This window comes from Phyllobates terribilis, unplaced genomic scaffold, assembly GCF_046119375.1.
Source record: "Phyllobates terribilis strain yellow unplaced genomic scaffold, ASM4611937v1 Scaffold_5__5_contigs__length_657084704, whole genome shotgun sequence".
NCBI lineage: Eukaryota > Metazoa > Chordata > Amphibia > Anura > Dendrobatidae > Phyllobates > Phyllobates terribilis.
In genome coordinates this window covers 559,306,199-559,333,778 of record NW_027362765.1, presented here as the reverse complement: position 1 = coordinate 559,333,778, position 27,580 = coordinate 559,306,199, and positions in this window count along the sequence as shown.

Sequence of the window (27,580 nt, the reverse complement as noted above, 5' to 3'; positions counted from 1 at the left end):
TTTTTTTCAGTCCAGATTGGGTGCAGAGTGTAGAATTTACCAAATGGCTGCATTGAAACAAAGAGTGAAAAATTTAAAGGGGTCTGAAACCCACTGTATATATATATATATATAAAGTACAGACCAAAACTTTGGACACACCTTCTCATTTAAAGATTTTTCTGTATTTTCATGACTATGAAAATTGTACATTCACACTGAAGGCATCAAAACTATGAATTAACACATGTGGAATTATATACTTAGCAAAAAAAGTGTGAATCAACTGAAAATATGTCTTATATTCTAGGTTCTTCAAAGTAGCCACCTTTTGCTTTGATGACTGCTTTGCACACTCTTGGCATTCTCTTGATGAGCTTCAAGTGGTAGTCACCGGAAATGGTCTTCCGACAATCTTGAAGGAGTCCCCAGAGATGCTTAGCACTTGTTGGCCCTTTTGCCTTCACTCTGCGGTCCAGTTCACCACAAACCATCTCGATTGGGTTCAGGTCTGGTGACTGTGGAGGCCAGGTCATCTGGCGTAGCACCCCATCACTCTCCTTCTTGGTCAAATAGCCCTTACACAGCCTGGAGGTGTGTTTGGGGTCATTGTCCTGTTGAAAAATAAATGATGGTCCAACTAAAAGCAAACCGGATGGAATAGCATGCCGCTGCAAGATGCTGTGGTAGCCATGCTGGTTCAGTATGCCTTCAATTTTGAATAAATCCCCAACAGTGTCACCAGCAAAGCACCCTCATACTATCACACCTCCTCCTCCATGCTTCACGGTGGGAACCAGGCATGTAGAGTCCATCCGTTCACCTTTTCTGCGTCGCACAAAAACACGGTGGTTGGAACCAAAGATCTCAAATTTGGACTCATCGGACCAAAGCAAAGATTTCCACTGATCTAATGTCCATTCCTTGTGTTCTTTAGCCCAAACAAGTCTCTTCTGCTTGTTGCCTGTCCTTAGCAGTGGTTTCCTAGCAGCTATTTTACCATGAAGGCCTGCTGCACAAAGTCTCTTCTTAACAGTTGTTGAAGAGATGTGTCTGCTGCTAGAACTCTGTGTGGCATTGACCTGGTCTCTAATCTGAGCTGCTGTTAACCTGCGATTTTTGAGTAACTCGGATAAACTTATCCTCAGAAGCAGAGGTGACTCTTGGTCTTTCTTTCCTGGGGCGGTCCTCATGTGAGCCAGTTTCTTTGTAGCGTTTGATGGTTTTTGCAACTGCACTTGGGGACACTTTCAAAGTTTGCCCAATTTTTCGGACTGACTGACCTTCATTTCTTAAAGTAATGATGGCCACTTGTTTTTCTTTACTTAGCTGCTTTTTTCTTGCCATAATACAAATTCTAACAGTCTATTCAGTAGGACTATCAGCTGTGCATCCACCTGACTTCTGCACAACACAACTGATGGTCCCAACCCCATTTATAAGGCAAGAAATCCCACTTATTAAACCTGACAGGGCACACCTGTGAAGTGGAAACCATTTCCGATGACTACCTCTTGAAGCTCATCAAGAAAATGCCAAGAGTGTGCAAAGCAGTCATCAAAGCAAAAGGTGGCTACTTTGAAGAACCTAGAATATAAGACATATTTTCAGTTGTTTCACACTTTTTCGTTAAGTATATAATTCCACATGTGTTAATTCATAGTTTTGATGCCTTCAGTGTGAATGTACAATTTTCATAGTCATGAAAATACAGAAAAATCTTCAAATGAGAAGGTGTGTCCAAACTTTTGATCTGTACTATATATATATATATATATATATATATATATATATATATATATCCATCTGAACTAACAGTCACTGATCCAGCTGCATACAATCAGTGCTGGGCAGGCAGGCAATGTATGTAGCAGACTGAAGTGTATGATACAGCACAAGAGGGTCCATTGAACAACCTGTCTGCTGCTACTGTAAAAATTACATATATTTCTAGACATAGCCCCAGATATCAGGGGCCAGGGCAATTTTTCTTTTTATCTGAATCCTGGTTATTTGCTTAAAACGTAATCCAGAGTACACCCTTTTTCTGCTCCATTTGCTTGTTCTCACTGCAGAATACATCCAGATCTGACATTTCAGTGATAAAAATCCAGGAATTTGAACTGAATGTGGAAAATATTGGCCTCATTTTCCATTCTGTTGCAGTGTGTTGGTCAAGCTATTCACATTAGGTTTCTGTGTAGAATAATATTAGTAAATTACAGGCTTGCTATTTAAAACTGTGGTTCTCTGTCAGACATATCAGCTATAAGACTTTTCCAAAATCATACATTTCTCCCATTTTCATTTTGTTGCAGTGTGTCTGTGAAGCTATTCACACTACGTCTCTGTGCAGAACAATATTAGTAAATTACAGGCCAGCTATTTAAAATAGTGGTTCTCTGTCAGACATATTACCTAGAAGACTGTTCTAAAATCATATATTTCTTCCATTTTCATTTCATTGTAGTGTGTTTGTGGAGCTTTTCACCCTAGGTCTCTGTGTATAATAATATTAATAAACTACAGGCCTGCTATTTAAAATTGTGGTTCTCTGTCAGACATATTACATATAACTGTGTTCCAAAATCAGCCATTTCTTCAGAACGTGGAAAATATTGTCCTCCATTTAACATGGGCAAGGTGATTGGAAAGGGACGGGGAAGTGGACGTGATGGTGATGGTGAACGGAGAGGCCGAGGACGTGACCGTGGGAAAGCTGAAATTGAGCCACAACAAATACCTACACCTTGTCGCTCGACCTTCCTGTCCCAATAACTGGGGGTCCCCAGATCACCACAATTGTACACAGAGCAGTTCCAAAAGGTTGTTTGTTGGATAGCAGAAAATGCTTCCAGTCATGTTGCCACCGCTACCACCACCACCCTGTCAAGTCTCAGTAGCCATGAGTATGGACAGCATATTCCTCACCCTAATCCTCCTTCCTCCCACCATGACGAGTGCCCAGAGACAACTGATCCCACACTTGAACACTCAGAAGAGCTGTTCACTTTTCCATTTGTGGATTCGAGCCTCTCGCCCTTCCAGCTTCAAGTGAGTCAAGAGGAGAAGGTGTGTAGCGATGCCCAAATATTGGAGCAGCCACGGTCACATGAAGGTGATGGTGGGAAAGTGCAATTACTGTTGCAAGAGGTGGATGATGATGATGATGAGACACAATTGCCAGAAAGTCAGGAGGAGGACCAGGATGCGGAAGTGGAAGTTGAGGTGATGGATAATATAGATACTGATCCAACCTGGCAGGGGGACATACAGAGCGAGGACAGCAGCACACAGGGAGTGGGAGGCATAGCACCACAACAGGCAGGAAGAAGCAGTGTGGTGGCCGCAGACACAAGGTGGGAAAGCGCTCCTTGAAACGCCAACAGGATGGACGTTGCCAGTAAAGCTGTTAGGTCTTTCCGAGTCTGGTTGTTTTTTAAAGACTCTGCAGATAACCCCAAAAAGGCCATTTGCACCACCTGCCAGGCCAGCATCAGCAGGTGTAGCAAAACTAGCAGCCTGACCACCACCAGCATGATCAGGCACATGGCAGAAAAGCACCCGACTTTGTGGACCGAACACTAGGGTCCAGGAACAATGCCTGCGGGTGGCACCATTGCTTCTTCCGCTGTTGTGCATTCAAGCCAATCCCCTGTCCATGGTGCATGCGAAGATGCCTCCTGCCCTGCACCTGTTGTTGCACACTCTCAAGTAGCAGCATCAGGAAGCAGTCCATATCCTTGTCCCAGCGCAGCATTCAGTTGTCAATACCCCAGTCATTAGAATGCAAGTGAAAATACGCAGCTAACGCCCCACAGGCCACAGAACTAAATTCCCACATTTCACGACTGCTTGTGCTCGAAATGTTGCCTTTTAGGGTCATAGAGACGGAAGCATTCCACTACCTGATGGCGGCGGCCGTCCCTCGGTACGCGGTCCCCACTATTTTTCCTGGTTTGCCTTCTACGCATTACACGAGCACGTGTCCCACAGTATTAGACATACCCGCAGCAATGCAGTAAATGGGAAAGTCCACCTAACCACGGACACGTGGACATGTTCTTGTAGGCAGAGACAGTACATCTCGCTGATGGCACACTGGGTTAATATAGAAGAAGCCGGGGCCCAGTCGGACCTTGGGACAGAACACGTCCGCCCGACTCAGAGGATTGCGGGCCCTTTGTCAATCAGGGTTGTCCCCACATTCTACAGCTCTTGCACCTCCTCCTCCTCTTCAGCATCCATCTCCGAAATGACCACATCAGTCGCAAGCTGGATGCACTGCAGAACTGCCTTGGCCAAGCGGCAACAGGCTGTGCTGAAGCTAATATGCTTGGGTGACAAACCGCACAATGCTCACACACGTACCATGCCTGATCCATGTGCTTAACCTCGTGATTCATCAGTTTCTCAAAACCTACCTGGATTTGCCGAATATTCTTTTCAAAGTACGCCGCCTGCCTGCCCATTTTAGAAAGTCAGTTTCAGCTTCTACCGCCCTTTCCATGCTTCAGCAGTGTTTGCAGCTTCCAGCTCACCGACTTATCTGTGATGTCCCCACGCATTGGAACTCTTCATTGCAGATGTTGGGAAGGATTTGTGAGCAGAAGACGACAGCTGTTGACTGCCAGCATTAACAAGGCCATCGACTTTCAGGTCAGACTCCATACATAATACCTCAGGACTGGACATGGATGTCCGACATCTGTACCATCCTCCAAAATTTTGAGGACTCCACCAAGATGGAGAGCGGTGACTACACCATAATTAGTGTCACCATCCTGCTTTTCCGTCTTCTGAAATGCTCTTTGCTCATAATTAAAGAGAATGCATTGCAGGCACAGCAAGATGAGATGGAGCAAGGAACGATGCAAGATGATTCCACACAGCCCAGGTTCATCTCATCCCTATGTGGATTGGGTGACAATGAGAAAGAGGAGGAGGAGGAAGAACAGGAGCTAGTTTCCTGCGCTATAGACGGTACTACCGGCACAACTGTCATACCGTCTGTACAGCGTGGATGGCTTCAGGGCAGGGAGAAAGAGGAGGATGAGAGCATGGTCAGTCGTCCTCACCGCTGAACATAAAACCAGGCATAGTCATGAGTGACAATGAGCGGAACCTGGTGGCGGAGAAATGACAGCCGGTTTCCCTCTGTGCCAGTCCTTTCACCAAGCTAAAGAATATGGCTGTGGTGAAATACAACTCTCACTGAGAAAAAGTGTCAGACTGAAAAACATTGGGCTGATTAGAGGTTTTGATTGAGGGCCCACCTTTCTCCCTCACTCAAGAGCCCCATAGCAGCTGCAAAGTATGCTCTATCATGAACTCTCCTGATGGAAAAGCTAGGGCCCATCCGAGGATTCTCTGGTGGGACCATCCAACCCTGCTGAGAAGCAGTCCTGGCAAAGAAAAGTGTGTGGAAAGCTTCCCGGACACTCTATGGCTTCTTTTTTACAGAGGGGGAAATGCATGGAAACACAGAGAGAACATACAAAATCCATACAGATCTTGTCCTTGCTTGGATTTGAACCCAGGATCCCAGCGCTACAAGGCTTCAGTGCTAACCACTGATCCAATGTTCTGCTGTTCACCCTCTGATATCTAACAGGCTGGAGAACCTTGCACCTACTGCCACTCTATCTTCAGCTCCTTTGTGAGAAACTGATGTATTTGGGCAGCCACTCAGTCTACCAAATAAAATTCACGAGAAGGAAATTGGGTATGGCTTCGCTACTGGTACTGGGAGCAGTGCTAATACCATGGCGTAGTACCATAGTTTGCTGGAATTTTTCCAGGCTTTTAGGAGGCAAGCAGATTCCCACAGAAAAGCAGCAGCAGTAATGTTCAGGGATCCGCTCTTGTGGAAGACGGGGACGACACTGGGAGAAATAGTGGCGGCTGGAGATCATAAGGTTGTCGACAGCCTCCACCTCCACAAGCCTAAAAGACAATATTTCAAGTGCAAGCAAGCAGTCCAGAGATGTGGCTGTTTTGTATTGCGGCCTGTGGGTGGGTGGGTGTCTGGCTGCATACTTGCGCTTCCATTCCAAGTAACCAAAAACTAAGCACATGGTGGCCTCTATCATCATCACAACCTCACCTCAGCACTATGAACTCTCCTGATGGAGAAGCCAGGGCCCACCGGAGAAGTCTCTTGTTGTCTGGTGGGCCTGTCCAACCCTGCTGTGAAGCAGCCCTGGCTAAGAAAAGTCTGTGGGAAGGCACCGGACACTTTATGGCTGCTTTTTTACTGTGGAATTGGCTCTTATGAAATGTACCATCCCAGGTCATATTCACCTCTCCACGTGTTTTTGGTTAGGCGGTCCTTCCCACTTAAGTCCACTGGGGAGGGCATGGGTAATGTTGTGGGACCTGTTCTTGTGAAAGGCGGAGACGACACCATGAGAACTAGTGGCGGCTGGGGAGCGAGTATGGACACCCGGCCGCCGCCATGAGGTTGTGGATAGCTTCCACCTCCACCAGCCTAAAAGGCCACATTTCATGTGCAAGCAGATGCCCAGAAATATGGCAGTTTACTATTGCAGCCTGTGGGTGGGTGTCTGGCTGCATACTTGCACTTGCATTCCAAGGAATGGGGTAGGGACAACTGAATGCTGCGCTGTGACAAGGACATGGATGGTGATTGTTGCAAGTCTGCAATGACAGGTGAATGGTAGGTGGCATCTTCGCATGCGCGAAGGATCAGTTATGAAGGGCATACTTTTAGGCAGTGACCTGCAAGTCAGAGATGCTTCCAGGGGTCTTCCCCTTGCTGTTCCCATGTCTTTTCTGTCTTTTCAGCACTGTATGCATGTGTCTGATGATGCGTCACACACCAAATGGCCAGATAAGGTTGTAAAATATTAAAATAACATTTCCTGGTGAATGCATTTGTCTTGGTTAAAAGCAATGCAAAAGTGCAAAAACGCATCAAAAATGCTAAGTGTGAACATAGCCCAAGGTGTGGAAGAGCAGTTTTGTTTTTGGTTATTTATTTTGCCTTATATACAAGTCATTACCCTGGAAAGGATGTTCCTTAACGTATTTCTCAGGAAAATCCATTTTGGTTTCGTTTTTGTATGTTTTATTGTGAGTCAGAAAAAGTGGCGAAATACCTCTGACAACATTGTTAACAGCAGTGACCAGGGAGTCAGAAGTGCTTCCAGGGCTCTTCCGCATGCTGTTCCCATCGATTTGGGCAAGTTTTATGCCCTCTGCACACCGCCGGGGGGAACCTCCGGAAAAATGCTCTAGTTTCCCATAGACTTACATTGGGCTTGCTACTTGGACCAAGCACTCGAGCATTCCAATTTGCTTGACTCTAACAATGAGTTCCCTAGCATCTTAGTGCTCACGCATCACTAATTGCTAGATAGTGCTGATGCTGGGAAACTAACTCTCTTGAGGCTATACAAACATGAAAGTATTGATGACAATCGATTGCTTCTTCAATTTGTAAAGAACTAGTCTATAACCTTTGGCTAGCTTATAGTGATGAGCGAGTATGTTTTGTTAACCCTTTCGGCGAGTATGCTCGGGCCGAGCACCGCGTAGTTACAGCTGCTCGGTGTTATGTTTGAATCACTCCCATGTGCATGATTTGCAACTGTTTTACAGCTTTATTACATGTGAGGAATGTCTATTTCTTACACATTCCTCACATGAAATAAAGCTGTCAAACAGTCGCAAATCATGCACACGGGAGTAATTCAAACATATCACCGAGAAGCTGTAACTACTCTTTGCTCGGCCCAATCTTATTAGCCGAAAGTGTTAACAAAACATACTCGCTCATCACTACTAGCTTAATAAAAAGCCTTGGTAACTAATAGTGATGAGCGAGTATGTTTTGTTAACCCTTTCACCGAGTATTTATAGCGTGCTCGGGCTTTAAGTTTTTGTTGCTCCATGAACATGATTTGCGACTGTTTGACAGATTTAATACATGTGAGGAATACAGGAAAAACAGGCATTCCTCACATGTATTAAATCTGTCAAACTGTCGCAAATCATATTCAGGGAGTGACGAAAACTTAAAGCCCGAGCACGCTATAAATACTTGGTGCTCGGCCGAGTATACTCGGCGAAAGGGTTAACAAAACATACTCGCTCATCACTAGTAACTAACTGATTCATCATTATTTGAATAGCAAACCTGTTGCAGATCCCCAAAAATTGATAATTTTTCCACTCCTAGTTGAGTAGCCATTACTTCACTTTCATAACAGTACACCTGTTTTGTCTCCCTAAATAAAGAGATGTTTTTTGGATGGCTTATGAAAAAGCCACCGCTACTTCATTTGGCAAAGAACAAAGATTTTTATACTCTCCAAACATGAAAGATTTTTGAATATCCCTTGTGAAAAGCAACAGCTTCTTCCATTCGCACTTGTTTAAACACAAGTAAAACACAAAAAGGGACAATAGTGTGACATTTCTTAAGTAGCCTTCCAAGCCTGAAACTTCAGTGTGTGGTTAAGTAGGCTGCTGGTTACTACCGCTTAACATCCATTTATTGTACTTCTACATAGGTTGAGTTTACCTGGACATTAAAAAGGATGTGTTTGCATTATAGAGCTCAAAATGGATTAAATTCTACCCTAGGAAAAATCAGAGGCATTTTGATGCTTTTCAGTATTGCAATTTGAGGCAAATAATTTCAAAGCAAATTGAATTTGTGGGTAAAATTTGAAGAAGTCACCGAATTTTATTTTCAAATGATTTACTCCTCTCTACAGTGAATTATAAGTACTGCAAAGCTTAAAATCTTCCCAAAAAATATGTGTATAACACTCTAAGTCTTCCTATAACTTTATCCAATCCCTTTCAAGCTCTCTAATGCAAGTGACTCACCCCCTGGGCCAGTGCTGTAGTGCGGCGCGCGTGCGCGCGGGGGATACCCGGAGCCGGATCCGATGGGGGTAGTAGTCTTCGTGTGGCGGTGACCCGGTCCGCGCCCAGGGTGGTCAAACTTAGTGGCAGTTATTGGTATGATGGTATTAGTGTCCGACTACGCCACCCGTTGAATGCGGCTATGAAGCCGCCGCTGCAGGGCAGTCCGCTGAGGCCGGTGGTACGGATGTGCAGCGTGGATGGTATAACCCCCAATGGGAGGGGTATGGCCTCAGGGCAGAGGATGAGGTTGATGTTGGGAGTGATGGTGTGGATGTCCCAGCACTAATGGTGCGACAAGGAAGCACGGAGACGCGGGGGTACAGTTCAGGGTCTTTACTGATGGTACAAGGCAAATTCCCCCGGGAGTACTGGCTAGTAGTTGGGGCCTGGTTAGTCTGCGAGTAAGCCGGAGTTCCCCTGGCCAGGTGGAGTTGTAGGCCTTCCCGTTAGTCTGTACCCTTCCTGGCTACCATGCTTTCGGCGGTTACAAGTAGCCCACGTCCCTGGGTATACCGTGTGGTGCTCACCCGTATGGCTGGTGACCTGGGGCCTCCTGTTAGCCTCTGCTCCGGGATGGCGGTGCTGGTCCCTTCGTTGTGACTGAGCCTCCGGGCTTTTATGGCCAGAGGACCTGGAATCCCCTGCCGGATGGATTCTGCTGCTGGGTATATCTTAGTCCCCACAGCCTCGGACTCCTGTGTCCGGTTTTAGTACCTTCTCCCAGGGCGAGCTCTGCACAGCTCCAGCCCCTGGTGCTTCTTCTTGGCTCCTACAGAGCTCCTGAGGTCTATCTGTCCCTGTTTCTGCGTGTCCAGACCAGACTCCGTCTCTGTCTGGAACTCCTCTCCCTAACCCTGCTTCAGCCCCAGTTTATATAGGGGAAGTTCTTCCCCTCCCAGGACTGGGCAGGAGGTGTGGCATGCTTAGGATTCCTGCCCAGGAGACCTCCCACCTGCTCACAGACGTAATACTGCTATTACTGTGGAAACCAGACCCCTGGGGTGCCACATTCCCCCCTAGTGAAATTTAGTACTCCCGGACTAAACATAACAGGGTATAAACAATAACAACTAAATACATGAGATGGTCACGGCGTGTCCGTAACCGGGAAGCAATAAGGGTGTCCATTTCACCAAAGAACAGGGAGCCGTAACCAGGTAGGGGTCTGTCCTGCCCCGAGTCTTTAACAGTCTGTAGTCCATTCCTGGGTTACGCTCCAAACATATTTACAACAGAGTTCCGGTTACTCACTGTCCATAACCTGTCAGTCCATATAAAGAAATCTGCAACTGAAAAACATAATTAGCAACGGCTACAACAAAACAGGTAAACATAAAATAGTTAAAGCAATTAGCCAACTTAGATTCTCCAACGTACGGGCATCTGGCCTCTGGTAACCCTAGTGGACCTACGGAGCTCACTCACTGGTCCTGCACTACAGGGTGTAGGAGGTGTTATGGGCAAGCTGGGCAGCTTTCTGCGCACTCTTTGGCTCACTAGGGGCACGGCAGGCTCACTACTAGCAGAGGGTTGATCCTCCTGTACTGCTGGTGTGGACTCTTCTGCCTCTTGGGCCGGCTGCTCTTCCAGCTCTTCCGGTTCCTCTGTAGGCACTTGTGGGGCTGGCTGGAGGAAGGTGAGGACGGGTACCACGACAGCACCGTTTACTTGTGTCCAAGACCGGGGGAAGTCTCCGAGTACAGTCCTGATCATTTCTTCCCTTTCCTCTGCGGGTCGAGGGTTTTCTTGATCTTCTTCTTCAGGGCTTTGCAGCTGCTCGGGACACTTCTTCAGGTGGTCTCTGGAGACAACGGCTGTGGTTTCTCCTCCATCTTTACTGATCACGCAAATCTTTGGGCTCTCATGGCTTGATGGCAGTACGGTGTACGGGTCCTTCTGCCACTGGTCGTCCAACTTGTGGAGCCGTCTTTTCCTCTTCAAGACCTGCTCTCCAGGTACCAGGGGAACAGCGGGAGCATACTGATTATAAGCCCTCTCTTGCCTTTCTCTAGCTTGAGACAGACTTCGCTCGACGCTCTCCTGTACTTTCCGATACTTCTGCTGCCGTTCTGTATCCCAGTCTGCCTCTGGCGAGGTGTCCTCGGGCGTCAGGACTCCCATATCCAGGTCGATCGGCAGCTTACCAGGTCTCGCTCTCATTAGGTAAGCCGGGGTACAGTTGGTAGAACCTACAGGGATGTGGTTGTATAGGTCCACCAGATCAGGCAGCTTCTCAGGCCACATACTGCGTTCTTCCAGGGGCAATGTTTTCAGGAGGTCTATCACCACCTGGTTCATCTTCTCGCAGAGTCCATTGGTTTGAGGGTGATAGGGCGTTGTTCTTATCTTCGTGCAGCCATACAGGTTGCAGAACTCCTGGAAGACTTCCGCTTCGAAGGCTGGCCCTTGGTCTGTCAGCACTTGGTCCGGGCACCCGTGTGGATGGCAGAAGTGCTGCTGGAAGGCTCTAGCTGCTGTTTGAGCCGTTAAGTCCTTGACCGGGACCACCACCAGGAACCGGGAGTAATGATCTACGATTGTGAGGGCATAGACATACCCAGATCTGCTTGGAGCCAGTTTCACATGGTCCAGGGCTACCAGTTCCAGTGGCTGTCGGGTGATGATGGGCTGCAAGGGAGTCTTCTGGCTGGCACGGTCCTTCCTTCTTAGGTGGCACGGTCCACAGTCTCTGCACCACCTCTCGATGGCTCCTCTCATGCCTACCCAGTAGAACCGTTCACGCAATAAGAACTCCAGCTTCTTCCACCCGAAATGTCCTGCTCCGTTGTGGTACGCCTCCAGAATCATAGCCGCGTCTCGTCTGGGGACCACTACTTGCCAGGTCAACTCATGCGTTCGAGAGTTAACCATTCTCCGGCACAACTTCTCCCTGTAGAGGAACAGCCTACTTTTCTCCTTCCACAGTTGCTTAGTCTCCTCTGGGGCGTCTGGGTCCAGACTGGCATCGGCTTGGGTCAGCATTTCCTTCACCAGAGGGACTGCGGGATCACTGTCTTGCGTCTCCGCCCAGTTGTAGTGGGGCAAGGGATTGAACGTCGCGGAGCGCCTGTCCTTCACACGGTGAGAATACAGGGTAATCCCATGACGGTGGAATGCAGGGAGCTCGACTTCTTCCAGATCTTCTGGATCTTCCCCTACGTCCGGTAAGTTCGGCATTCTAGACAGGGCATCCGCGTTGGCATTTGAGCGTCCTGCCCGGTATTTGATGGTGAATTCAAAGTTGGACAGGCGAGCCATCCATCTCTTTTCCAGAGCACCGAGCCTTGCAGTGTCCAGGTGTGTCAACGGGTTGTTATCCGTGTACACGATGAATTTGGAGGAGGCAAGGTAATGCTTGAAACGTTCGGTCACTGCCCACACTACTGCCAGGAACTCCAGCTTGAATGAGCTATAATTCTCAGGGTTCCTCTCGGTGGGTCGTAGCTTTCGGCTAGCGTAAGCGATTACCCGTTCTTTTCCTTGCTGGATCTGGGACAGCACGGCTCCTAGACCGATGTTACTTGCGTCCGTGTGGAGGATAAAGGGCTGGCTGTAGTCTGGATATGCCAGGATTTCATCCCCCTGGAGGGCCATCTTCAGCTGGCAAAAGGACTCCTCTTCCAGCTTTTCCCACCTGAAGGGCGGCTTCTGGTTTTTGGCTTTTCGAGATTGACCTATCAGGAGGTCCTGCATAGGGGCTGCCATTTTGGTGAAACCGGGAATGAATCTTCGGTAGTAGCCTACCAACCCGAGGAACTGCCGCACTTCCTTTATGCTGGAGGGTCTTGGCCAGTCCTTAATCACGGTGATCTTATCAGGGTCAGGAGCCACTCCGTCAGCATTCACCACGTGTCCCAGGTATTGCACCTTTGGTTTCAGGAGATGACACTTGGAGGGTTTCACCTTTAGGCCGTAGTTTGCCAGAGCTTCGAACACTTCTGCCAGGTGTTTCAGGTGGTCCTCATAGGTCTTGGAATAGACGATGACATCGTCCAGGTATAACAGGACCGTCTCGAAGTTCCGGTGTCCCAGACAGCATTCCATCAACCGTTGGAAGGTTCCTGGTGCGTTGCAGAGCCCGAACGGCATACAGTTAAATTCGCTGAGACCCATCGGGGTGGTGAATGCGGTCTTCTCCCGGTCTGCCTCTGCTACAGGAACCTGCCAGTACCGGCTAGTGAGATCCAAAGTAGAGAAGAAGTTAGCAGATTTTAATGCAGCTAAGGACACTTCTATCCTTGGTAACGGGTACGCATCTTTGTGTGTGATACGGTTGACCTTCCTGTAGTCTACACACATTCTCATAGTGTTGTCCTTCTTTTTCACTAAGACTAGTGGAGCTGCCTAGGGGCTACAGCTGTCTCTGATTACCCCAGCCTCCTTCATGTCTCTAAGCATCCCCTTGGCGTGTTGGTAGTGTGCAGGGGGTACGGGTCGGTATCTCTCCTTTATGGGAGGATGGTCTCCCGTGGGGATGTGGTGTTCTACCCCCTTTACTCGCCCGAAGTCTAACGGGTGTTTACTAAACACTCTCTCGTACTCTTGAACCACCCGATAGACTCCTTGTTTTTGGTGTGAGGGAGTGGAGTCAGTACCCAGATGTAGTTGCTGACACCAGTCCTCCATTGGTTTCTTAGAGCCGTTACCTTCCTCTGGTTGAGATGGAGGCAAGGGTTCCACGGCCTGTACAGAATTCTGGTTTATGGTGAACAATTTAGCTAGCGTGGCATACCGGGGCACGTGTACTTCTCTCTCACCGATATTTATGATGCGAACGGGCACCCTCCCATGGCGTACATCGACCACCCCCCATGCTGTCAAAATGGTGGGCCTACTGTCTGAGTAGACGGGTTCTACCATTGCTTGGTAGTCTCTACCTCTTAGACCAATAGCTGCCCGGCACCAAATCATCATCTCACTTTTTGGGGGCATGGCAATAGGGAACGGGTCACACATTCTCACGCTACCTATCTCACCACCAGATAGTTCCACCTGTTGCCGCTTCATCAGTGCCCGGATCTCTTTTTGGAGCACACGCTGCTGGCAGGAACTGGCGTTCTTGGCAACCTGCTGTAAAATGAGAATCACCTCTGCAAGACAATTTTCAATTACATTGGTTCCCAGGGTGATTCTAGGGTGACTCTCATGACGGTCTATGTCCACTATAATCAGTCCTTGTGCCGCCAGTTCAACTTTACCGATTTTAATGGTCACCTCCTTGAATCCCACCTGCGGCACGGGCTGACCATTGCTGGCGATGATACTCAGGTCGTCGTTGTTATGTTCTGCTACCAAAGCTAAGGAAAGAGAGGAGATCTGTCCCTACTATAGGACTCAGCTGAATCCCTACGATGTAACAGGGAACCTGATCCTGCGATCAGACCTGCTAAAGTCCTAATCTAGTCTGTACGGAGACCTATAGATGTGGGGAGGGAATCCCTACAAGTACTAAGGACTGGGAGGAATATGGGACACCTCCTAACAGAAATAGTAGCAGACAGAAGAACAAACAAAATAGATAGAACATAGAGGTCCGTAGACCAAGCAAACTAACAGAGCAAGACACAGAGCACAGGCTAGCTAGAAAGTAGATATACAATGAAGTCCAGCAAAGCCAGAAGGGCGGAGCAGGATTAAATAGGCCAACAAGGTCATGTGACCAGCAAAGGAAAAAAAACCTAACAGCAAGGTTCTAACAGTACCCCCCCTTCTAAGAGGATCCTCCGGATCCCCTAGGACCAGGCTTATCAGGAAATCTCCTGTGAAACGCTCTGATAAGTCTGGACGCGGAAACATCATCTGACCTCACCCAAGAGTTATCCTCGGGTCCGAAACCTTTCCAGGCCACAAGATACTGCAAACTACCTCTATACCGTCTAGAGTCAAGGATGCGAGAAATTTCATATTCCCCGTCCTCCACCACCGGAGGAACAGAGGCAGAGGCGTCACCATCCGACACAACAGCTTTTTTTAACAGAGACACATGAAAGACCGGATTAATTCTCCAGGAGGTAGGAACCTCCAACCTAACAGCAGATTGGTTGACAACCTGAAGCACCTTAAAGGGCCCTACAAACTTGGGACCCAATTTCTTAGAAGGAATCCTCAACCGCAGATTCCTAGAGGACAACCAAACCATGTCACCAACAGCGAACAAAACCTCCTGTCGTTTCCTATCAAAGTAGTCTTTAGATTTTCTGTTGGCCTCCTGAAGATTACCACGCACATCCGTCCAAACTCTTTCCAAATCACCGGAAAAATTCTCCTCCTCAGGCACGGCAGATCCCAACTTGGAGAACGACCCAAACGACGGATGTCTCCCAGAACAACAAAAAAAAGGCGAACAACCAGCAGAAGAAGATGTATGATTGTTCAGAGCAAATTCGGCAAGTGGCAGAAACTCAGACCACCCCTCTTGATTGTCTGCCACAAAACAACGCAAGAACTGCTCAACATCCTGGTTTTTCCTTTCTGTCTGGCCATTAGATTCAGGATGATATCCGGACGAAAACGACAAATGAATTCCCAACCTGTCACAAAAGGCACGCCAAAAACGAGCCACGAACTGAGGACCCCTATCAGAAACAATGCCAGTAGGAACGCCATGAAGTCTGACAATTTCCTTGACAAAGGCCTTAGCGAGAGTTTTAGAGCAGGGCAGTTTGACGAAGGGAACCAAGTGACACATCTTGCTAAAACGGTCCACGACCACCCAGATGACAGTAAAACCCTCAGAGGGGGGAAGGTCAGTTATAAAGTCCATAGCCAAATGTGTCCAAGGAGCACTGGGGACCTCCAAAGGACAAAGCAACCCCGCAGCAGGAGTATGTGAGGACTTAGATCTAGCACATATAGTACATTGGCGCACCCACTTAATGACTTCCTTCTGCTATCCAGGCCACCAAAAACTGCGACCCACCAGTCTCTTGGTCTCAGAGATTCCGGGATGACCTGCCAACCGAGATTCGTGACACTCAACAAACAAATCTCTCCTAAAGGTCCCAGGCACAAACAACCTCCCATGAGGAGTGTTAGATGGGGCATTCTCCTGAGCTTTAAGAATCTCATCTTCCAAAACGGAGTCTAAAGCAGCTATCACAACACCTTCTTGTAAAATGTTTTCCTCTTTCTCAGCACCGACTATGGGAGAAAAACTGCGAGACAAGGCATCCGCCTTAACATTCTTAGTACCAGGGATGTAAGTAACGGAGAAATTAAACCGCGAGAAAAACAGTGCCCACCTAGCCTGACGGGCATTCAGGCGCTTGGCAGCATCAAGATATATCAGATTTTTATGATCCGTAAGAACCTGAACGGGAAATTCCGCACCTTCCAAGAAGTGGCGCCAGTGTTCAAATGCGAGTTTAATAGCCAATAATTCCCGATTACCAATATCGTAATTCAGTTCAGTCTCCGAAAATTTTTTTGAAAAAAAGGCACAGGGATGTAATCCATCCCCGTTATCCTGAGACAATACTGCGCCAACCCCCACAGAGGAAGCATCAACCTCAACCAAAAACGGCCTAGTAACATCAGGCTGCATAAGGATGGGAGCACAGGTGAACCTCTCCTTGAGATACACAAAAGCTTCAATGGCCTCAGAAGACCACTGAACCGCATCAGCACCTTTCCTGGTGAGATCAGTCAGAGGTTTGACAATACTAGAAAATTTTTTTATGAATTTTCTATAGTAATTGGCGAAACCCAAAAACCTCTGTATCGATTTCAAACCAATAGGCCTAGGCCATTCCTGCACAGCCTGAACCTTAACCGGATCCATCTCAAAACCTTTGCTGGAGATAATGTAGCCCAAAAAACTAATTCTCTGTACAGCGAACTCACATTTCTCCAGCTTAGCAAAAAGCGAATTGTCCATTAATAACTGTAATACCTCACGCACGCTCCGCCAATGAGACTCCAGATCTGGCGAATAAATCAAAATGTCATCCAAATACACAACCACATTTTTACCGATCAAAGGTCTAAGGATGTCATTAATCAGATTCTGAAAAAATGCAGGAGCATTAGTAAGACCAAAAGGCATAACCAGATTCTCAAAATGACCCACAGGAGTGTTAAAAGCAGTCTTCCATTCATCACCCTCCTTCATGCGCAACAGATTGTATGCCCCCTTAAGGTCAATTTTAGAGAACCACTTGGCCCCCAATAACTGGTTAAACAGATCAGGAATCAATGGCAGTGGGTTAGGATTGCGTACCGTAATTTTGTTAATCTCACGAAAATCCAGACAAGGACGTAAACCGCCGTCCTTTTTTTTTACAAAAAAAAATCCAACCGCCACAGGAGACTTAGAGGGCCTAATGTGACCGGCGGCCAAACATGTCTGTATGTATTCCTCCAAAGCCTTCCTCTCAGGAATAGTAAGGTTAAATAAACGACTTTTAGGAAGAATCGCTCCAGGGACAAATTCAATAGAACAATCATAGTCTCTATGGGGAGGCAAAACCTGCGATTCTTTCTCAGAAAAAACTCTCCAAAAATCCTGAATAGGAACAGGCAATTCTCCCCTATCCACAGCTGCAATACGCCCGTTACAACACTTGTCATAACATTTATGGCTCCAGGATTTAATTTCACTGGTAGACCAATCCAGTACAGGATTGTGAAATTTTAACCAGGGCAAACCCAATATTACTGGAGAAGGCAAGTTATTCAACACTACCAAATCCAATTTCTCATGGTGAACACCATTAATAGTGAGAGGAAATTCACAGACCTTGAGAGTAATATTCTTCAAAGGGGAGCCATCCACAGAAACCACAGCAATGGGGGATGATAAAGGTTCAGGTTTTAAATTGAGTTTTTCCACGAATCCCCCATCAATTACATTCAGTGTAGACCCGCAATCAACAAACACCCGAAATTCCATTAATTTTTCCTGAGCAATCGTGGAAGCAGCTAAAAATATACCCTTGGAATTTAAACAGGCAATACGGGCGTGACTGACCATTTTTTTTTCTTTCTTCATACGAAGCTCACAGCCTTTAATCAAATGACCAGATTTTCCGCAATAGAAACACAAGCCTTCCGAAAAACGACGGTCTTTTTCTTGAGAGCGAGGTGCCACCGATCCAATCTCCATCGGTTCACCACTGTTAGTACACACATTCTCATAACCAGAAACTGACATAGCAGAGGATTTGCTCTCATTAACCCTAGCACGCAGTCTTCTATCCACCCGTATAGCTAATTGCATAGCCTGTTGCAAATCCTCAGGTGTAGGATAAGCAATTAGCAGGTCTTTAACCCTTTCACTGAGCCCAGCAAGAAATAGACTTTTCAGAGCAGAATCGTTCCACCCTGTTTGAGTGGACCAACGACGAAAATGAGTACAATATTTTTCCACATTACCTGATCCTTGTTTTAAACGTCTCAACTCAGTCTCAGCTGATGCCACACGGTCAGGATCATCATATAATAATCCTAAAGCAGAAAAAAACTATCCACTGATCTGAAGCATGTATCACTAGGTTGCAAAGAAAAGGCCCACTCCTGAGGCTCTTTGCGCAAAAGTGACATTATGAACCCTACGCGCTGGGATTCATCCCCAGAGGACTTGGGTCTCAAACGAAAATACAATAAGCAAGCATTTTTAAATGAAAAAAATTCTCGATGTTCACCAAAAAATAAATCCGGCAAACATACCTTAGGCTCCAAGAAATATGCTCCAGGACAGTTACTCACGTGCTGACGGAGCTCGGCCACTTCCAGAGAGAGTCCCTGCAGGTGTTTAGCCAAATCCTGAACCGACACCATGATGGAACAAAAAAAAAAAATCTTTCCTTAGAGAATTTGCAGGCTGGACTTACTGTTATGTTCTGCTACCAAAGCTAAGGAAAGAGAGGAGATCTGTCCCTACGATGTAACAGGGAACCTGATCCTGCGATCAGACCTGCTAAAGTCCTAATCTAGTCTGTACGGAGACCTATAGATGTGGGGAGGGAATCCCTACAAGTACTAAGGACTGGGAGGAATATGGGACACCTCCTAACAGAAATAGTAGCAGACAGACGAACAAACAAAATAGATAGAACATAGAGGTCCGTAGACCAAGCAAACTAACAGAGCAAGACACAGAGCACAGGCTAGCTAGAAAGTAGATATACAATGAAGTCCAGCAAAGCCAGAAGGGCGGAGCAGGATTAAATAGGCCAACAAGGTCATGTGACCAGCAAAGGAAAAAAAACCTAACAGCAAGGTTCTAACAGTCGTCTGGGTAGCGGGTTATGTCCGAATCATCCCAGTACTGCTTGAAGAGCACGTACGGGATGGTGGTGACCTGTGACCCAGTGTCTAGTAGGGCACTCATAGGAATGCCATCCAGTACCACAGGCAAGATTGGACGTCCCCCTACGTATTTATCACGCCAGTTTGATGGTCCTGATGGTCTTATGCCTGGGGGTTGGCCCTCTACCCCAGGTTGTGCCCGTTTAAATGACAGTACCTTGCCACATGTCCGGATTGATTGCAGCGGCGGCAAATAGGTCGTCCGTCCTCGTTGTATCGATCACGTGGTCGGCGCCACGGGATGTCCTCCGGTCCGGATGCCAGCTCGATCTTCCCTGCAGTAGAAACCTGTAAAGACTGCACAGTTCGGGTTAGCGCGGCAACGCTTTTAGTTAGCTCTTGGACCTGATGGTGCAGGTCTGTAGCTGGGTCATTGTTTAAAGCCTGCGCATCAGCTCCCACAGGCCCTGCAGACAAGGGCGCCGTCTCCTGGTGATAAGTGATAGCAGGGCGCCTGTGGGTCACAGCGCCACCTGGTGCCGGTTCTCGGAGCACCCGGATGGCTCTGTCCTTGAACTGTGCAAAGTCCAGGTCAGGGTCCTGTAAGGCCATTGCCCGCAACTGGGTTCGGTGGGCATTGCACAGTAGACCCTCAATGAATTGTTCAGTCAACAGCTTATCTTCATTTCCCACGCTGTCAGGGTCTGCCTGCTTAATGGCTCTCAGGGCCTCTTGTAGGTTTAGAGCATAGTCTCTTATACTCTCATGTGCCCGTTGTTTGCACCCATAAAATCTTAGTTTTATTTCGGCTGAGGTGCGGGTGTCAAATGTGTCTTTCAGCCAGGTTAGTATGTCTCTGACAGTCCTCTTCCTCCCAGGTGGCCAGGACTTTACCTCCCTTTGGGCTGCCCCGATTAATTGGGCCACCAGGATGCTCACTTTTTGCGCCTCCATGAGGGGATACACCTGGAAGAGGCTATCCAGCCTTTCTCTGAAGTCATTTAAGGTATGTGACTCCCCTGAGTACTGGGGTAGCCAGGCTGCCCCCGGGATATAGGGCATGGTGAAAGGCATGACCGCAGCAGCGGTGGCGCTGGCGGCGGCTGTGGCGGCGAAGCTCTCCTCCGTATCCGACATCCTCCTCCCCCCTAGTGGACCGTGGCCTACCTTGCGATGATCCTCTTCCGTAGGCCGCGGCTCCGCAGTGGATCGTCAGGGATGAGGACCTTCCGTCGCGCTCCTGTGACGTCGGCGTCTGCTGGGCTCCCTCCAGGACCTGACGCAACGTCCGGACGTGAGGCGGGGCTTCAATTCTCGCGGGCTTTTGGAGTCCACGCCCCTCTTCTTCCCGCGCGGCGTCCTCAAGATGGCGTCCAATGGCGGGAAAGCTCCACGGATGGCGGGAAGAAGGCAGAAGATGGCGTCGGATGGCGGGAATCGGCTCCAGATGGCGGGAAACGACTCCGAACGGCGGAAAACTTCACCACAGGTAAGTATAAAAGTTTCTTTTTTCAGGCACGCAGTACCCGGTGGTTGCCGGCACGTAATCCTGCCGACTACGCCAAAGTTGACTCACCCCCTGGGCCAGTGCTGTAGTGCGGCGCGCGTGCGCGCGGGGGATACCCGGAGCCGGATCCGATGGGGGTAGTAGTCTTCGTGTGGCGGTGACCCGGTCCGCGCCCAGGGTGGTCAAACTTAGTGGCAGTTATTGGTATGATGGTATTAGTGTCCGACTACGCCACCCGTTGAATGCGGCTATGAAGCCGCCGCTGCAGGGCAGTCCGCTGAGGCCGGTGGTACGGATGTGCAGCGTGGATGGTATAACCCCCAACGGGAGGGTTATGGCCTCAGGGCAGAGGATGAGGTTGATGTTGGGAGTGATGGTGTGGATGTCCCAGCAATAATGGTGCGACAAGGAAGCATGGAGACGCGAGGGTACAGTTCAGGGTCTTTACTGATGGTACAAGGCAAATTCCCCCAGGAGTACTGGCTAGTAGTTGGGGCCTGGTTAGTCTGCGAGTAAGCCGGAGTTCCCCTGGCCAGGTGGAGTTGTAGGCCTTCCCGTTAGTCTGTACCCTTCCTGGCTACCCTGCTTTCGGCGGTTACAAGTAGCCCATGTCCCTGGGTATACCGTGTGGTGCTCACCCGTATGGCTGGTGACCTGGGGCCTCCTGTTAGCCTCCGCTCCGGGATGGCGGTGCTGGTCCCTTCGTTGTGACTGAGCCTCCGGGCTTTTATGGCCAGAGGACCTGGAATCCCCTGCCGGATGGATTCTGCTGCTGGGTATATCTTAGTTCCCACAGCCTCGGACTCCTGTGTCCGGGTTTAGTACCTTCTCCCAGGGCGAGCTCTGCACAGCTCCAGCCCCTGGCGCTTCTCCTTGGCTCCTACAGAGCTCCTGAGGTCTATCTGTCCCTGTTTCTGCGTGTCCAGACCAGACTCCGTCTCTGTCTGGAACTCCTCTCCCTAACCCTGCTTCAGCCCCAGTTTATATAGGGGAAGTTCTTCCCCTCCCAGGACTGGGCAGGAGGTGTGGCATGCTTAGGATTCCTGCCCAGGAGACCTCCCACCTGCTCACAGACGTAATACTGCTATTACTGTGGAAACCAGACCCCTGGGGTGCCACACAAGCACGTTCCGGTTTTCATAATTCACTTACTCTGATTTGATATACTTCACATTTTCAGTAGAAAAGAAAAATCATCTTAACTTGAGATTGAAAAAACATGAAACAACACTTTTTTTCTGGTTAAATTCTCTGTGTCATCTAGCTTTTTTGCCATTTGAAAAACTAAAGTTAAATCTATGATGTCTGTGTTTTACATGGCTGCCATGTTGGTGACATAAACTAGGAAATTTGCCTCTTTGCCTCTTCCCCCACAGCTTTTTTCTAAAATTGGTTCAACATTTACCAAACTATTTTTATTTTATTTGAGTCACGATAACCTTTGCTACATTTACAGCAGGTAAAATGAATATTGAACACGTTACTTATTTTCTAAGCAAATATATTTCTAAAGGTACTATTAACATGAAATTCTCACTAAATGTTGGTAACAACCTATCCAATCCACACTGTCAAATAAATCAAACATAAATGTCCATAAATTAAGTTATTTGTAATAACAAGAAATAATGAAGGGAAAAAATATTGAACATGCTTTTTCTGAAATGTATTTAATACTTCATACAAAAGCCATTGTTGTTGAAGGCAGCTTCAAGATGCATCCAGTATGGAGAAGCTAGTTGCATTCATGGCTTAGGTGTGATTTTGGCTCATTCTCCAAATCCTGAAGGTTCTGTGGGCTCTTTTTATGAACTCTGACCTTTAGTTGCTTCCATAAATTATCTATTGTATTCAAGTCAAGTGATTGGCAGGGCCAATCTAGCAGTTTTATTTTCTTCCTCTGACACTAACTGAGAGTTTCCTTGGCTGTGTGCTTGGGATCCTTGTCTATATGAAATGTCCACCTTCTTTCACCTTCATAATCCTGGTAGATGGCAGCAGATTTTTATCAAGAATGTCTTGGTACATTCTCCATTCATTCTTCCTTCAATAGAATAAAGTTTGCCATTGCCATTTGCTGAAAAACAGCCCCACACCATGATGTTCCCACCTCCAAACTTCACTGTTGGTATAGTGTTTTTGGTGTGATATGTAGTGCTTTTTGGCCTAAATGGTGTGTATTATGACATCCAAACATTTCAATTTTGGTCTCATTTGCCCAGACTACATTCTCACAGTAATTTACAGATTTGTCTAAATGTTCCTGAGCAAACTTTACACGCTCTTCAACATGCTTTTTGTTCAGCAATGGGGTCAAGGGTAGTGAGCGTGCAATAGGAAATTGAGGTTGAGTGCATTTATTGTTTTTTTTAAATAATTGTACCTAGTGATTCCTGGTCATTCTGTAGCTCTCCAAAGTGGTCCTTAGCTCATGGACAACTCTTCTGATAATACTTTTCACTTCTCTGTCTGAAATCTTGAGGGAAGCACCTGGTTATTGCCTCTTTATTTACGGCCACTTTATGGTGAAATTATATTCTTTCCAATTCAGGATTATGGCCCCAACAGTGCTCATTGGAACCTTCAATAGTTTGGAAATTCTTCTTTAACAAATGCCAACAGTATGTTTTGCAACAATAAGGTTGGAAAGGTCTTGAGATAGCTCACTGCTTTTACCCATCATGAGATATTTTTGTGTGACACCTTGGTAATGAGACACCTTTTAATAGGCCATTAGTTCACCCAGCTAATGTTATTTTTCACCAAGTGGCGGGATAGCTTTCTAATTACCAATACATTTCAGCTGGTGACAAGACTTTCCATGTTTTTTTGCATGTCTTTCTTCATATGCTTAATACTTTTTCCTTGTGTCATTTCTCATTATTACACATAACTTAATTTATGTACATCTATCGTTTGAATTCTTTGCCTGTGTTGATTGGATGGGTTGTTACTGACATCTGGTGAGAATTTTATGTTAATAACATCTTTAGAAATATATTTACTTAGAAAATTGGTGACATGTTCAAAACTTATTTCACCTGCTACATATGTAAATATTTAGTAAAATTTTAGAAAATGGCAGCAAGCTCAAATCTGCTATTTTGCTGTAGAGGGCTGGCAAAAGGAGGTCTCAGAGGTGTAGTCCTAATGTCGCTGTGAATTTAATTTGCAGGAAATATCTGTGCAGTTTGGCAAATTAAAATTTAGGCAGATCCTCTCATCTCTAGTTGGGACTTATGGATTTGGGTATTTTTTGTTTACACAATCACAGTTGTAGCAGCCATAGTTGTTTTCATTTTTCTGCAAGATTTCCTATTTGAGGTCTTGCTTTTTTGCTAGATGAGCTGTATTGTTTTGAGGGCTATTTTTCCAAACATGTATGTAAGTGTTAATATTTATAAAAAAATATATGGGTTTCATGGATAAATAAAAGCAATCATGCCAAGGTTCACTGTATTTTATGGCTTATTACGATTGCAGGGACACCAAAAATATTCATGTCATTTACCTATTTGTGAGATTCATTTTTAAAATAGTGCATTAAGATATTATTATGATTACTGTAATTATATTTCTTTATGGTTTAGAAACTTTTCAGAAAAAATTTTCTGAGCTTTATTTTCCCCTAATCTACAGTATATAGAGATGGACTGGTATATAGCGATATATCTCTATGTTTCAGTACAATTTGCCTGAAAGGAAGCATCTAATTTAAGTATTAAGAAAGAGAAAATTATATACTTACAATACCTGCTGAGACAGTGGAACATCTTCCTCAAATTGGGGCTATCTTACTGGATCCTGGACATTTGACGGGCATAAATTATATGCCGCTGTCAATTATCACAATGGCATTTAAATGGTTAGGAAAGTGGAGGGTAGCTTCTGACTTCCAGTTCCTTTGTGATGCAATTTAGGGGTGCCTATGAGCTGTGATGACATCCATAGTCCTGCAGAAATCCCCTATGTCTGCTATTTCTGTACACCAATGAAGCCAAGTTGGTTACTGGACTTCCAAGGAAATCGAAAATTATACAATGGACTTCAGTACTTCACTATTGCATGCTAAAATATAGGTGATAGCAGGCTCAAATTCACTAATGGATCTAATAAAAAATAAAAATCTCTAAAAATTGAAATTGAAGTAAAATGAATAATGTAATTCAAAACTACAACTCCTACAAGGAGAAACAAAAAAACAAACCGAAAAAGTGAAAAATGTCATTGTCTCCAACGGTGTATTGCCTATTAGTGTTAATCTGAGATGCTTAAAGTAGTATTCAGAACTTGTACATTTATGTTGGCTATGATATCAATTTTTAGTGCATGCTGGTTCCACCAATAGGATGCAGCATTTATCATGAGAATAGGGCTCATCTCAAGCAGACTTCAGTGTAGAGATGGTCAAAATTCCCATACAAATGAATGTGCATCACAGGCCAGATCATGAGATAGATTCAGGTCCCATTTGTGGGATATTCATTGATTATACATTTATGTCATATCCTGTGGATACATTGCATTTGACCAATATAGTTCTGTCACCTGCTTAATTACTGCAGATTCTATCTTTCTGAATAGTATATTTTATAGCATGGAAAGATTCATTAAAATACAACCTTTAATAATAAACTTAATAGAATGCAATATCCCTGGATACAATATCAGAATACATTTTTAGGACTCACACTGATAATTAATTGGACCTAAAAGTACTAATTTACTATGTATAGACACTCCTAGCCCAAACAGTAACCAGACTCACTTACAAGGTCACCTTAGTAAAAAGTACCATAGCCAAATAGGACAAACAATAATAGAAAGTGCCATAGTGCATATAATTGTGCAAAAAAAGTGTTGATCTCACCCATTTCATCTGTAGAGGGTAACCATATTGTTGGACAGATTCGCTGGGAAATTAAAAGGGCGGAAATACTTTTTTCTACAAGATAAACGCTTCTGTATGGATTTGAATATTCTGTCAGATTTGTTTCCTGATATCAGAGAATTGACATCACTGACTGATTGTTCCGCTTGTCTAACAGGCCTTGGACCTTTTACCTCCCTCAAGAATAAGAGTACAAAAATGCGCCCAGTCTCCGGAGATTTGTCTTCTTTAGACGTGTTTGTCAATGTGGTTAGTAATGAGCTAACTAAGATAGACCAGAAGAGTTTCAATCCAATTTTGTCTAAAGAACAAATGCAGTCCTTGGTGAAACTGGAAAAAGATGACTCGATAATTTTTTAGAATTCAGATAAAGGGGTAACATAGTACTGATGAATGCCCAGAACTATAGAGATATATGTTCTATATTGCTGTCCAATAAAAATGGATACACTACTATATCTAATAATCCTATCCCAACCCTCTTGGAAAAACTAACCCTGATGCTAACAGAAGCTAGGAATTACAATCTGATAAGTAAGAATGAGCTTGAATTTCTGATCCCGACACATCCAAGAATGGCAAAATTCTACGCATTACCAACATTTCACAAGGGCTTTAATCCTATAAAGGGTAGACACATTGTGTTGGGCATTGGTGATTTAGGCCAGAATATTGGGATATACCTTAAGCAGGTGTTGAGACCCTTTGTTCTGGCTCTCCCCTCATACACCAGAGATGCAATGTATCTACTGAGGAAATTGGAAGATATGCAGGTGGACAGTCAGACTTGGCTGGCAAGAATAGACGTTGAGGCACTTTACTCCTCGATATGGCACAAAAGGGTATCGAGGCAGTGAAGTATATCTTCTCGTCAAGAGGAAAAACCCAGAAAACCTACTTGTGGACCTAGAATTTATTCTGAAGTTGTTCTGATATGGTATCCAGGGTTATTTCCATCTTTTAAGTTTATTATTAAAGATTATATTTTAATGAATCTTTTCATGCTATAAAATACACTGCATATGACATAAATGTACAAGATAGAAATACCAATTTAAGTGTTCCCTTAATTTTTTCCAGCAGCATATGTAACAATAGATGGACAGACAGCATGTTAAATGTATGTAAATTTGTTAAACACTGAACGTTTAATGTTTTGGTATAAACTGCATTTTCTACTGCTTTTAAGAAAATTGCCTTTCCACTCTAAATAGATTTTTAAGAATAAAACCTAAACAAACCATTTATAATGGATCTTTTTTTCACTAACCATGACATTAAGATATTTCCCAGCTAAGGAAAGTTAGGTTATCATAATCATTCTCATTCAGGGTAATTTTCATGAGTCATCTTTATAAGAAGATAAGACTTGTGCTTCTTCATACATATTAATGTCTCAAAACAAAAGTTGAGATTAATATTTTGAGCAGTTTGCCTGCCTGCAGTTTTCAATTCTTTCTAAATTAGAATTCAAGTAAGTTAGCTGACTATATTTCACATTATAATGCTAATATGAAATAAAATCAATTTAAATTATTTGACGTTGAAATCACAATTTGTGAAATACCTACTCTGGAGTTGTGTCAGCAGAAGTTCCAAGGCCATGGTTGGTTCCAAAACGGTCTGTGTTTTGGTGTATAAAGGTTTTAAAAAACAGTAACTAGCAAAGTATTGTTTCAAAATTTTCTCATTATTTTGCTCCTTACAGTCTTTCATTGATTTTTAAAAAATAAAATCTAAAGTTAAAGAGATTTCCAGGAAATAAAAATTATTTGTTTCAAAGAAAACATAGTTTTATGAGCCAGTGCATATATATAAATAAACCTGTCAATCACCTGGAGCCATAGGATACCATTGTTATAGCGAAGTAGTGTACGTCAAATAGTTCCATTATTGTAGCAGAGTCCAATAATATAGCAGAATATAGCAGGTAATATGGCTCACTGTAATTTAGCAAAGTCCAATGCAGTTTTAAATAGTGGAAAGCAAGACAGCTGGCAGAATACTCAGGCAGCCATGGAATACATGTGTGCTGGTTTGCAAAAGAGCAGAGA